The 13,335-nt window shown below is 42.5% G+C and overlaps 1 long non-coding RNA gene across 2 annotated transcripts in view; it reads left to right on the top strand.

Annotated features, from left to right (window-relative positions):
* The window catches only part of LOC135299059 (uncharacterized), an 81,701-nt gene extending 68,366 nt beyond the window's left edge, over positions 1-13,335 (top strand). Inside the window, exons 6-7 of one of the 2 annotated variants that reach the window (XR_010361082.1) lie at positions 11,952-12,056; positions 12,315-13,335. This is a non-coding gene — a long non-coding RNA (uncharacterized LOC135299059). Of the gene's footprint in view, positions 1-11,951 lie in introns of both variants that reach the window. The other variant, XR_010361080.1, reaches the window with a different exon arrangement.

Genomic DNA, 13,335 nt, shown 5'->3' on the forward strand with positions numbered 1-13,335 from the left:
CCTCTTCTTTTATCTCTGTCTTCTAGTTTTACTCAACGTTTCAAGGCAAATTTTTAGATTGTGGGCAAAGGATGGCATATCATCTGAGATACACAGGTTGTTGTGTTAGTCTAATTTGTAAGTGAATGGTATGCAATATCACTTTAAGGTCTACAAACAGAAACTCACTTTAATATAAATGAAAAGTAATCCTGATAATTCCTTGAAAAACAGCATTAATTTCTGGTTTTGTGGGCATCAGTCATTAGCAAGTTTCTGGATGCTACTTAAGTGGCAATGGCATGGGGGAAAGGAAAATTTCTTGTGTCACTTCCATTGGCCTTGAATCACAAGTACATTACTTTCTGGTTATTAATTTTATGATGTATAAGGGGCTGTCAGATATTTTGGGCCTCAGTGATTTATGTTTTTGGAAAAGCAGAGCTTTCAGACAGATGGATTTTTGGGGACTGGAGTAGCTAAAGTAGCAGAGAAGGCACCCATTTGGGGAGAAATCTATGAGAGATATGGTCTGCATATGAAGAGGACAAGCTACTGGCACAATAATTGTAATATTATGGATAGCTATATAAAATAACAGATGTGGAGAAGTGGGATGCCAAAAAAGCCAACAAGATCTTGGTGGGAAGCTTTTGGCATGTCAACTTCAATGATCCAGCAAGACACCATGAGAAAGGAGAATTTTTTCCAGGAATCAAAAACCATGTGGTTGCTGAAAGCAAGAATTCCAGGAGAGTGAAGAGAGAGAAAATGTCAGATAGAGATGTACAGTGCATTGCTGAAAGGCTTAAACTTTAAAACATTTGAGTAAAGGTATTCCAGTTGAGAAGTCACTGTGTTAAAGGATAATCTAGCCAGGAGAATCATGATTAAATGGGAAGTAATTGTGTTTCTCCCCTTGTGCTCCAGCACTACTGCCCTAACACAGGAGAGTCCCTGTGGGAAAGGACTGGGTCAGGAGGTCATTTGTGAGGAATGTGCCTAACTCAGAGGATTGAGGCAGGTATCTCAGCCTTCAGTGGGAGTCTGCAGTGGTCTTTGTGTTTCACAGGCAATGACACACCGGCATAGCTAGAAAGAGCAGGATGTCTTCTGCCTATGGCACACCACTAAACGGACACCTCAGCTTACTCATAAACTTCTCAGTAATGAAGTACCATGGGGATATTTTTGCTGGGATAACCATGTTGGCTCTGAAATGTTACTTCTTTCTTGAATAAGGATATGATTCTAATGTACTTAAGGCAGTCACTTTTCCCACACTCTAGTATTGCAGCTCTACAGTTTTGGTATTGGCCAATCAGATGTGTTGTAAGTATGAATCAGACGCTGGTTTTAAGGCTTGCAGACCTCTCTCATAAAGCTTTAATTTCCTCAGTGATTTTCAGTATTCATACATCTGTCACATTTGCAAGGTATCTGGGCAGGGTAGCGCCAGTGGGCAAGGCTGTGCCAGGCACAACACTGTGTTATGTCTGCGGATTTTACCTAGTTAAGCCCTAAGTAGAGTTTGACAAGTCACTGGCACATGATCCAAGTCCTTCTTATTTATCAGGGGTACAAGTGGTTTGTGGTCAGTCAAAAGTTGAATTAACTCTCTGGAAGAGCTTTTTTCCTACATTTTTCACATGTTTCTTTTACAATGAGACAGTTCTCAGTCTGCAGAGAGTGATTTATATCATCAGCAAATGTCCAGGAGCAGTACGTAGCAGCCCCACCAGTCTGACTAGGTTGTAATGTTGCAGGTGGCTCTGAGTGGTTATAGGAAAGGAGAATTATGTACTTCAGGTAGGGCTTCCACTCAGTTGAAAACATATTCTTGTATTATATTCAAATATCAGGTGATTTCATTTTCCAGGAGTTCATTACAATGATATATTGCTACCATTCATAACCCAGTCTTCATTTCACTTTGACATAGATTCAGGAGTTTGCATTAATTTATTACTTTCTTAGGCCAATTTACCTTTCCTCAGTCTGCCTTAATGCCTGGTTTTCATGTGTGTTATCTCAGTCGTTCAGCTAGTTTTGATGTAGCCCAGTGTTTATTGCCTTTCAGACCTGAATACCAAGTGTCTCTGGAAATCTAGACTGGCTTTTATCATATTTCTCTTCCCAATGGCAATATCCCAGGACTTTGTCTGTACAAGCAACTATCCCTTTCCAGGTGCTGCAGTAGCTTTGTCATTTCCTTTGGAATATATTGGGTGCAGTAGCAATGCCAAAAGGAAGTCTGTGGAAGGATTACCATCCAAAAGGCATAATAAAAGTAGTTAACTTGGCGCCATCTGGGTGTAGAAGCATCTGCCAAAAACCATTTGCGGCATCTAAGAGGGGAATAAAACTTGGGCATTCATCTTGGAAAGATGCTGTCCACTGCGAATACGACAGTGCTTCTCCCAAGCACTTTGTTTTGTTGATTTAGGTCAAAGGATGTGCTGACTTGGCCGTTTTTGTTCAGGCTTGTAACCGCTGGTGAATGCCGTTCAGTGGGTTTGGCTATTTCCCCTGCCACACTGATGGGGCCTGGGCTGTCTGCTGCTGCTTGTTGGTTGGGAAGCACTGAACTGAACACATTGTGACTCTGTACACCGTAGGCAGCTCTATTCCATTGTGTAGTGAGGGATGAGTTTAGTCTTTCCTCCAGCATTTTTTTGTTGTTTTCTTTAGACTGATATGGTGATGCCATCAGTGTATTGTATTCAACAGCCAGTTTTTTAACCTCCAGGAACAAATACATCTTCCAGAGTGTCCTGTAATATTGCAAATTACTGCAGACCTTATTGGCATGTATGTTCATCCATGAGTGCAAGTGGTGGAAATGACCCAGTCACTCGTTATCTGCTTTTAACTGGTTCTTTCTCACTTCTTATTTCTGAATGCTGTCCTGTGCCTCTTCTCAGGTACTTTATTCTTGTTCCTCCTTTGCCTTCCGACCCAGGAGATTGCTTTATACCTGTTTATTTTCCTGCTCCAGTCTCTAAAATCTGAGAGAACCTTACTCAACTTTCCTTACCCAACTCACTTCCCTCCATTCCTGCTGGAGTGGTCACCACTAGTGTTGTGTCAAGGCCTCTGTTCAATTAAGTTCTGCATCCTTGCAGACATGTCCTTCTTTCACTAGAAATCTGTCCTAAGGTAGCAGAATATAGAGGTGTGAGGGCTTATGGAATGTTTCATCGTCATGGTCATCTTAAAATTAGTCTAAGTTTAAATCACTGAAAATTGAAAATAAATGCTGAAAGTGCTGACTTAAGCTCCTGCTATTGTACAAAAAGCATCACAGACTCATTATTCAGGGAATGAGGCCATCAAACACATGTGTGTTTTCCCATTGTTTTCCCTGGCAAAGAATTAATTCATGTTGCAAAAAATTACTGTAAAATTTCTTCCATTTCCTCCTTGTCAATTTATTGTATTGACAGAAAGGTGGCTAAGTTGTGAGTGTGCACACTTTCAGCTGAGATTTCACAGCCAAAAGAATTGCGAAAAGCCAAGCACCATCATAGTGAAACTGTGGGATTTTTAAAAATGAGAGCTGATATTGATTGCACTGCATTTCATGGGACTGGAGCAAGGGGTCTGGTTTTGAGAAATCATCATGCCCCTTTGAAAAGATCAGGGCTCAGTCTCATTTTAAAACACTTAAAATTGAAAATAAATCCTGAAAATGCTGACTTAAGCTCCTGCTATTTTACAAAAAGCATCACAAACTCATTTGACCCTCAGAACTTAAATTTTCTTCTTTCTCCAAGTTCCAGACCCATATCCTGCACACTTTCTTCATATCCCTCTGTTAAGTACTTCCAGTTGGACTTCACGATGAATAAGGGAAGTAGAGGTTGAGTGTATCTATGCCTGTGTGTGCTCTGTGTCTGTGATCAGGATTAATGTGGCTCAGTGTATATGTGTATATTCTCGTTAATTCTGCCTTTATGAGCCCACAAGCTGAGATGTTTTTGTTGCTGAAGCTATGAGGAAGGAAGATTAAATTACTGTAGCCAAGTAGAAAACTTTCCCTCCTGAAGTGATACATATAAGAATAAGATGATGGAAATCAGAGGCAAAGCTAAGGAATCTAAGAGACACTGAGATAATTTCTCCTATTTTGTGTGTTTTGTTTGTTTGTTGTTGTTATTCTAATGTGAGAAGAAGAAGGAGGGGAAGAAAAAGTGGCCCATTCCCATTTGTGAAACTCTTGCCCCTCATAAATCACAGGACTCTGTGAGCAACCACAGCGAGCAACTCTGAGTGCAAAGTGCTGTAAGTAAGTAAAAGTTATATTGAGAGAAGTGCGTACTTTTCAGGTTTTGTACATTTCAAAAAAACATCAATCATTCATTTTTATCTGCCTGTTCTACACAATTAAAATTGAAAATTAAATAAGCAGAAAGGAATTAATAGAATAAATTACTCTTTTGGGAGATCCTCTTGATAGAGTGTGATTGCATCATGATTTTTCCCATCAATAACATGCAGCAGGTTTTTCCCAGAAGCCCCCTTGGGTTTAGAGATGAGATTATTTTTCCCTCTGATCCCCTTTGATGGGTATTTATGGCTCAGATGAGGGGTGGTTTTGGAAGAAAGCCCTTAGTTCTCATCTTGTCACAGTGGCAGTTAATCTTAGTATCTATAATTGTCTAATCATTTGTATTTGCCATATGTTTTTCTCTTTAGCTCTGGTGTTAAACTTTTGGCGGGGGGTGTCACTGAATCCAGCACACATGCTTTTTAATTTGACTACATCTTTGATTAACAGGAGTCAGTGTTTCTAAATACTCAAATAATTTAAAGAGGTTCAGATATCGAAATAATTGAAACAAGAATAGTAACAACAAAACCGATCCAGCTGCTTTTTAATAATGCTTCTCTTGAAAATGACTGGCTCTGCAGGTACAGTAGCCCTCAGCACACACAGAGAGGCATTGCTGGGAGAAGCCCTGTGCAGATGGATGCTCTTTCCAAGAGGTGGTGCTAACAATTGCCACAGTCGGAATAACATATTTGTAAAATCTCTATAATCTGCTTACAACTGTAATTAAAGGTTTTATGTGGACATGTGTGCTTGTGCAGTAGTGTGGTGTCCTCCTATTTATGAGCTGTGTAATTGTACGTTTAGTCCCTTTCTGGCCTAGGAAAGCCGCACTATAATGTGTAATTATAACCTTGGTAAGTGTAGCACCATTAAAGTTACAGTAAGTGGTGTGTGCAGCAGAGGAATGATAGGGTGATGACAGAGTGACATGCTGTAACCAGCGTGGCATAACAAGAAGAGTCTTGTTGATGCTGCTATTCTGGCTGCTCTCCGTACCAGCTAACTTTTGGTTCCCCAGGAGAAGGGCAGTGTTGCTAAGCCTCACAGAAGCACTGGCTGTGTCTGTAGCTGTGCCCTTTTCTGGACACTTACCCCGAGGCTCTTAAGGACCTTAGAGGCTTCAGGGCCTGGGGGGTGGCACAGCCTCAGGATGTCCTGGCACACCCTGGGGCAGGGTGGCACAGGATGATCATTGCTGTGGTGCTGGCTGTGCCATGGGTGGACATTGCTGGGGTGCTTGCCTTGGGGTGCTCGTCCCAGCCGAGCCCTCCCCGAGCACAGAGAGCCACCTCAGCCTCAGACCAGCCCAGAGCACTGCCCCCATGGCAGCAAACAGCCTTTTTCACAAGCCAGTCTGGGGCTCGCTGGCTGCATCAGTTGCAGAACACTGTCCTTCTCTCTATTGTCTTTGTTTTCCCAAGGGAGGGGAGCGCAGCAGCAGGTGTTCACACCTGCAGGGTGCAGGAAGCTGTGGCAGGCACTGTGGTGGGAGTGGGTGGTGGAGGACCCACCGTGCCCCATGTCACTGCTGGCTGTGGTGGGGAGTGATGTTGGTTTCACAGGGAAGATGTCCAGGTGAAATGCTGTAGGCTGCTCTCTGACATGTCCTGTAGGTGGAAACAACTGTAGTGTCATGAAAAGCAGCCTGAGGGAGCTTTGCCCAAGAGAGCACCAATGTTGCTTGATTTTTTAAAATATTGCTGCCAACAGTAAATTCCATGCTCATCTCTGTGCTGGGAAGTTTCCACTACTCTGATACCTGTGGGATGCTGTTAGCCACATTGGAAGTGCATACTGATTAGCATCACTGAGGAAATTAAAGTTCTCAATGTGCGTATGTGGCTCAAACTACACTACAAATTGAATTAAATTCTCAAAAAGTCCTGCCAGAGAGGACAGTATTTTATTAAATCCCAGCCTTGCAAGCACTTTTATATAGGATTGCAGAGGAGAGCTTTAAAATGGTCCTTATGGCATTTTTAATGGAAGCAAGTCCCAGGGCTGGTTCAAGGCAGCTGGTCCAGTGTTTCTTTTTTTGCATTGGCAGAAGTACATCACTAATCTGAAAGCTGTTGAGAGTCTTCTAGTGATGCCTTTTTTCCATGTTTGTGTTTTGTATTTTCTGGCTGAGTTAGACCGTATCCTGTAAACTTACTTATTGTGCTTCGTATTCATTGCAATGACATCTACTGTGGAAGGGAGGGAGAAAGTTTATTAACCACAGGCTCACCTCCTGCTGACTGCAGTCAGAGATGGCCTGGGACAACACTTTCAGCAGATGTTTCTGCTTTATAGATCAATGGAAACTTTACAGAGATATTTCCCTCTTCAGTCCAAAAGCAAAAGCCAGCAAGTGAGAGATCCACTAACTTTGTGCTGGAGAGCTGTACTTTTATTTGCTTTTTAAATATTTTTTTTAATATATGCACAAGGTAGCTACCAAAAAGTTGTCCTTAACATTGCTTTAAATGGCATCTCTTAGAGAAGTAAAGTTGCTGCTCTCCACTTGCAGAGAGCAGTCCTGCTCTCTTTGCCTGCAAATGAAACATCAGTGTAGGCTACAGCCTGGCAGAGACAGGCATGCACAAGACACAAACAATCAGCCATCATCATTAGCTGGTATTTTCTGGTTCTGAATCTCCATGGACTCTAAGGAACAAATATGTACTTCAAAGGATGAAAGAGAAATATGCCATTTTTCCGAACAAAGGGGAGAAATGCATCTTTCTTTCTGCAAATTATCTTCTTGCTTTGCCAAGGAGGGGCTGACAGGGGAATAAGGGATAGGGATTGGAGGGAAAGGGAAGGCTTAACATCTGTGCCCTCTTGTGAATCCACAGGGATGGGAACACATGACCCCTTTCTCAGCACAGCACTTCTGTCTGCTACAGCTTTGGGTGCAGTTGCTCCCAAGCAAAGGGGAAATAAGCATTTTTAATATTTTGGCCAAGAAACCCCATCTATGGTTTCAGATCAGCGACGTGAAGCCAGCGTGAAATAGGTATCCTCCAGGACTTGTCTTTGTCTAGTGCTTTGCTGTTTGTGTAAAGGAAACAAGATAATTGTGACTGAAGGAGCTGCTTCCTTTCCATGTGTGTGTGTTTGCTGCAAGAGTGATGGCATCTGTGGGAAAAAGACTCATACATCCCACTCATGTGTTACAGAGACAGGGAGAACTCTTGGCTTTACAGATATCTGTAGGAAACTGTGAATTCAGAGACACATCTTTTAGGGATGGAAACCTCAGTTGTGTTGAAACCCCAAGTGATATTTCAGTGGTAGAAACATCAACTGTCCTGTCAAGAAAGACAAGTTACTGGGAGTATTTTTTGTAGCAGCAAGTAACAAAATAAACTTCGCTGATTGCCTGCCATAAGGGAGCCAGAGATGTCCTCTGACTGAATCAGGCCATAGCTGGAGATATTTAATGTTCCTTTCATGTTTAGGAATCTGTGTATTTCTGTGAAGATATGTATATCTTCATTTGGTATATGCACATGAAGAAACTGCTGTGCTTTCTCTGAGCATCATCTTTTTCTCAGAGACCCCAGAAGCATGTGCACAGACTGCACCATAACAAGAGTTTTCTGTAATTTGGTTGCCATTTCTGTCTTGGGTCAAAAAGCCCATGAGGCCGTGAAGTTTGAGAGAGATGATTTCTTTTAGTGGCTGACATTTAAATACCAACTATTGTGTAACACAGTGGTCAGTCCAAGCAGGTCATGCCAGAGACTTGTAAATGCACAGTTGCCTACCTTGTCCTTGCCCAGCCAAGCTTCATTGTTCTAATAGCATTTAGCAAGCACCATTAAGATTAGAAAGGATGTGAAAAGCTTCTCATTTGCTTGTTAATCAAAGTAACCATGATCATCCAATTTACATTCTGCCTACTCCTTACTTCCCCATGAGCACTGGGAAGAAGTAAACAATTTAGTGCTGTGGGGAGCTCAGGCTAATGCAATTATCCTTTCTGGTCAAAATTTTTGTAGACACATTCCTCATCTTCCTCCTGCCTAAGGTCTGGATAAGGTGATTGAGACAGTTATTTCACAGATGTGCAGAACCACCTCTGGTTTCCTGTACAGATGTGGAGAATCATTTCCAGTGCACAGCAGCAGCTTTCAGGATAGCCCATTGTGTTTCATTATTGGCTTCTCTTTAAATATTTCTTCATGCACCAGCAAGTTCCTGAGCTCACTTTCTAATGGCATAGGCAATCTTGATTTCTCATTACTTTTTTTTAAAAAAAGTTTGCAGCTGACAACCCATATGCCTCTTTTGTTGTTTTATAATTTGAGAGTACTACAGATAGATCCGATTACCTCTCTCTCTCTCCTTTGCCAATAGGTGCCTTATTACACTGATGGCTTTGCTCTGTGGCCCATGGTGCTGGTATAAAGGGGACTTGCAGCCATGTGTCTGGGACTTCACTGCAATTTATTTAAAACTCTGGATCACTGGTGGGTGCAACCTATGGTCATGCACCATTATGTGAAGAGTACAGCTTAGTACAGCAGTTCCTTGTTTAGTGGTGCTGTCTCCTGCTAATCCTCTCTCCAGGAATGAGGGGCTTTGAGATGTATGAGGAGGCACTCAGCCACTGCATGCTCGATGCCAGGAGATGGGCTCTGCAAGGGCACAGCTTGGAGTGGGTCACTTCCCCAGCCAGGGACTTGAGGTATAAAAGCAGGGCAAGTCCTCTGTCCCTGTGAAAGTCTGTACCAAGAGAGCATCCTAAGGATGGCTGGTTGGGCTCCCCTCCCTGCCTACTGGGAAGGAAATGACCATTTTCCTTGTAACAGGAAGATGTGTCTCTCCTCCCTTTGGCCTGTTCTGCAACCTTGGAGGAGGAGGACTCAGCTGTTGCATTTACTAGAGGGCACTGCAGCATCACCCACCCACCTCTGGTGTTTTCACCTGCATTTTAGAGTGTTGCTCTAGAGGCTATGTTTCTGACTATGATCTGTCTTCTAGGTTTTTTTTTTATTTGATATACTGATATTCTCTCTTAAAAACAATGAAATCTCTGTTGTTCCCAGGGCAAGTTTGTCATGCTCCTTTCAGCAGTAGCAGTAGGTGTCATAGTGTCCTTTCCAGCTGTTATAAGCAACCAGTCCATGGAGACATGAAACCTTTGACACCCAAATGCCATAGTCAAACCTTGTTCTCTTTTACAACACACTGACACTTTTATAAGAATCTGTGAGACTTAAACTCATCCTTTAGGGAAGACCTCCCCCGTACCTCTCATGGAAGAGTCCAAGGGCTTCTCTGTCTTTCACTTACTGTTTTAGCTCTCAGGGCCGAACTTCTGCAATAAAGCCTCTGATTACCTACCTCAGACCTTCTAATGCTACCAGCATTTTATGGTCCTATCTGCACAGATCCTTGACTCACGTCAGGTCGCTGGATTAAACATAAATTTAATTTTTTCATTTGTAATTTTGAGGTATGCCTGTCCTTTTTTACCCATGTCTGCTAGTGTACCTAGAGTCTTAGGCCTGGTACCTCTCTGGCCCTTTTGCTCTGTTCATTTTTCTCCTAGGAATGTATTTATACTATGTATATAGGGGTTTTCTAATTTTTCAGCTTTAGGCCAGCACTCTGTTTCTTTTCAGTCTTGTGCAGAGTCTCTACCCCTGGTATTTTCCCTCTGATCAAAACTTCATGTATGTAAATCTTTGCAGGCATGGTGGCATCAAAAATGTAATGTGTTCATTCAAATAATCAAAGGCATTGAACTTTCAGTACCTGTAGAGTAGAGGTCTTCTCCTTTGCTACATGAACACAAATCTGTGCTCCATTTGTGCACTGGAACCTGCCAAAACCTTGTATCAAGAACAGGGAAACATTTGGCATCAACCACCTCCCCAAAGTCTTCTCCCCTGAGAGGGGAAAATTCCATTTTTTCTGTATTGCATTCTTTCAATAATCTATGTATATGAGACTTCTGAAGGTTTGGCTGTGTTCCTGCCCCTCTGCAAAGTCTATGCACTCACTGCTTCTGCTCTCTCTCTGCCTCCTTGCCTCTCCTTTCTCCATTTGGTAAGACCTGTGCTTTCATTATTAATACCCTGTTTCCTGTAATGTTTCCTGTTTTCCTTGTAATGTTAATGTTATTCTTCCTGGCACTAGCCTAGTCTAGAACTTGAATGCACCAAGGAAATCTTATGATGGATCTGGCCTTTTGATGCAAATGCCAGCTCTCTGCTCAGTTTATGCCTCAGAAAATGGATCTCCATGTGCAATTCCTCCTGTAATCAGGCTATGCATACCTTTCTGAGCTGAATGTCTCCAAATGGGATCTGTGGCTTTCTGGGGTGGCCAGAGCATCATGAGATTCAGTCTTGGAGCATGCTGGGATCCCCAAGTGTCCTCCTGTGGTACTCCATTCCCAACTTCACAACTTAATAACATCTCAGGCACCTCAGAATGGATACTTGCCTGCATTTGTCAAGCGGACAGGCTGCCAGTCTTATCTGAAAAAATTGTGGATTTCAGTAGAGGACTGAGCATCTTCAACTAGGATTGTGCTTCTGGCTCCATCAGTATTCATTTCTGGATATGACACCACTTTTACCTTGGCTGCCTTAGCCATAAAATGAAGGTAACAATCTTCATCTTATTTGTACAGTGCCCTAACCAGCGAAGGAGTTGTGGCACTGCAGAGCTAAGTTGATTGAAATGGGTGAGTTATTTTTGCTGAAGCCTCTGGCTTCTCAAAAGCCAGAGCTAACTGAAGCAGTAGTGAGACAACTGGAAAAGTAACTGGATCAGGAGCTATATTTGTGAACAGGCAGGGGCGTATTACTCATGTGAATAATTCATCTGACAAAGATATATAGTTTGCATCATTTTCTTAAAACAATGGACTGTAAATACTGCAGTCTGCTGAATTATTTGAGGGATGAGTCAGTGCAATTTAAGATCCAATTATTGAATTCCTTACTCCCTGACACTTATTTGAACAGCATCAGCTGCTGAATGAGTAGGTTCACACCCACTCCAACTGGAAGATGCCTTTGCAAACTGAGTTTGAGTACCGGCTCAAACATGATTGACAGAAATCTGGTCTTTCCAGGATCATGGGCTACTTGGCTGCTGTTGCAGGCAGAACCTCACCAAGTGTTAACTGTTGCAGTAATACTTGTTTTAAAGAATGGGGACTTGGGTAAAACCTTGCCTTGTTGCTCTAGGTAGCTAAGTTGACTTCTCTTGGTCTTTGTATGACACTAAAGCTCAGGTATGTAACTTTTGTTACATATGAACATTTCTGCTCACAATGAACTTCTTTGAACTCCACAACAGCTAGTCTTCATAAGGGATCATTCTGAATTTAGCTTAGCACCCTTGAAAACTTTCAAACCCTGTGTTTGTTGGTTCCTGGACCCTTACTGTCTTCTGGTTAAATAAGCCTTTGTGGCAGAACAGTGCTCCATAGTATCTGTTTGAATGTGTTCGAATGAGTGGCTTTAGTAGTTTCTGAATGTTATTCTTTCATTCATAGTTGCAAAAAAACATCTCTATCTCATGGGAACAGTGACAACCACTCCCTTCTGTCAACTCCTCTCTTTTTCCATTTGATTTCACAAGATGAATTGAGTCAGTGCACTGAATGGCCATCTGTTTTCTGTAGGACCTGCTGGAAGTGGCTCAGAAGACTGCAGTTATGCTGAGTCAATTCTCTGGAGGGGAGAACAGCATCACTGGTAGACAGAACCTGGCTGGCGGCTGCTGCAAGGTGTGGCTCTGCATTCTGTTTTGTTTCTTTAGAGGGATAATGTTCCATTGAGAGTAACTGTCTTGTGCACCTCAAGTCCCCTTGATCATTATCAGATCTGTGCTCCCTTCCTACTCAATGGGTCAGAGCTGCTCTTTCATCTGGTTGGTTGAGCTGCATGGTACAATCCTCACAGCTTGGGCAGATCCACCAGAGCTATTTGTTCACATCCACTTCATTGTTATTAACTTCCCATCTGCACTGCCCTTCCCCTTCCAGACAGCAGGGAAGGCAGAGATGGTTATCCTTACCAGAGAGGAACAGTTCCCTTCGCTGGGAGAGGAGTGCCAAGCAGATATTTCAAATGGAGAAAGTAGCATGGGACGACAAGGAGAGTGAACTTCTTAGAAAAGAGAAATTCAGTCAGGTAACATGGAAAAAGAGATGGAAAAAAGAAAAGTGCTGGAAAAAGAGGCTTCTTAAATGCGGTTAGCATGCTAAAGACTAGTGTCTTCCCAGATCTCTCATTGCTTTTGCGTTCAGTTCCTGGAAGTAATTATGAGCCTAGTTTGGGGGATTCAGTTTTGGTGCACCATGTTTAGATTTTTCAAACTACCTTTTTCATCTCTGGGTTAAATAGGACACAAGGCATGGTCTATTATGTGGCACTTGGAGTTAGGGAGGAGAAGACCCCCAGGGAATCATGGGCTGCTTGCACTGTTAATGTGCTGCCCCCTTACTTACCCACAGATTGTCAGTGAAAATACTGGTATTCAGCCCTGCCATGGCACAAAATACGGAATTTCAGGACTGAAATTACTGTCCTTAAGTGAACGCTAACCATGTGACCAGACAGAGGAATGCGTTTGCTTGGTCAGTAAACATCTTTTTAAGGGCATTCACATAATTTGGCTTCCAGTTTCTCCTCACCAGGCAGATTTTATTTAGTCAATACCAGAACTATCATAGACTGTGCTGTTTTATTCTGCACAAGACTACTGTTCCCCATGTTACTGTGCTGGAGCTCTTAGGGGTGCTTGAGGACAAACCCAGGCATAGGGCATGAAAAAGCTCAGCTGCTTTACCGGCATTGCAGCACCCTCAGCAACCTACTCGGAAAGCCCAGAGCTGACTTTGCATTTTTGGCCTTGATCTCTGGCACTAAAGTTAATTGGGATAATTCAGAGTTCACACCCATCTCCCTGAGGGTTTGGTTTAAAAATACATGTAATGTGAGGTTTAAAATAATTTCTTTTGATTGGAAGTATTTGGAAATGTTTCTCTCCACTGCTTTTAAAAG

The sequence above is a fragment of the Passer domesticus genome, chromosome 4 (assembly GCF_036417665.1).
Source record: "Passer domesticus isolate bPasDom1 chromosome 4, bPasDom1.hap1, whole genome shotgun sequence".
Classification (NCBI taxonomy): Eukaryota; Metazoa; Chordata; class Aves; order Passeriformes; family Passeridae; genus Passer; species Passer domesticus.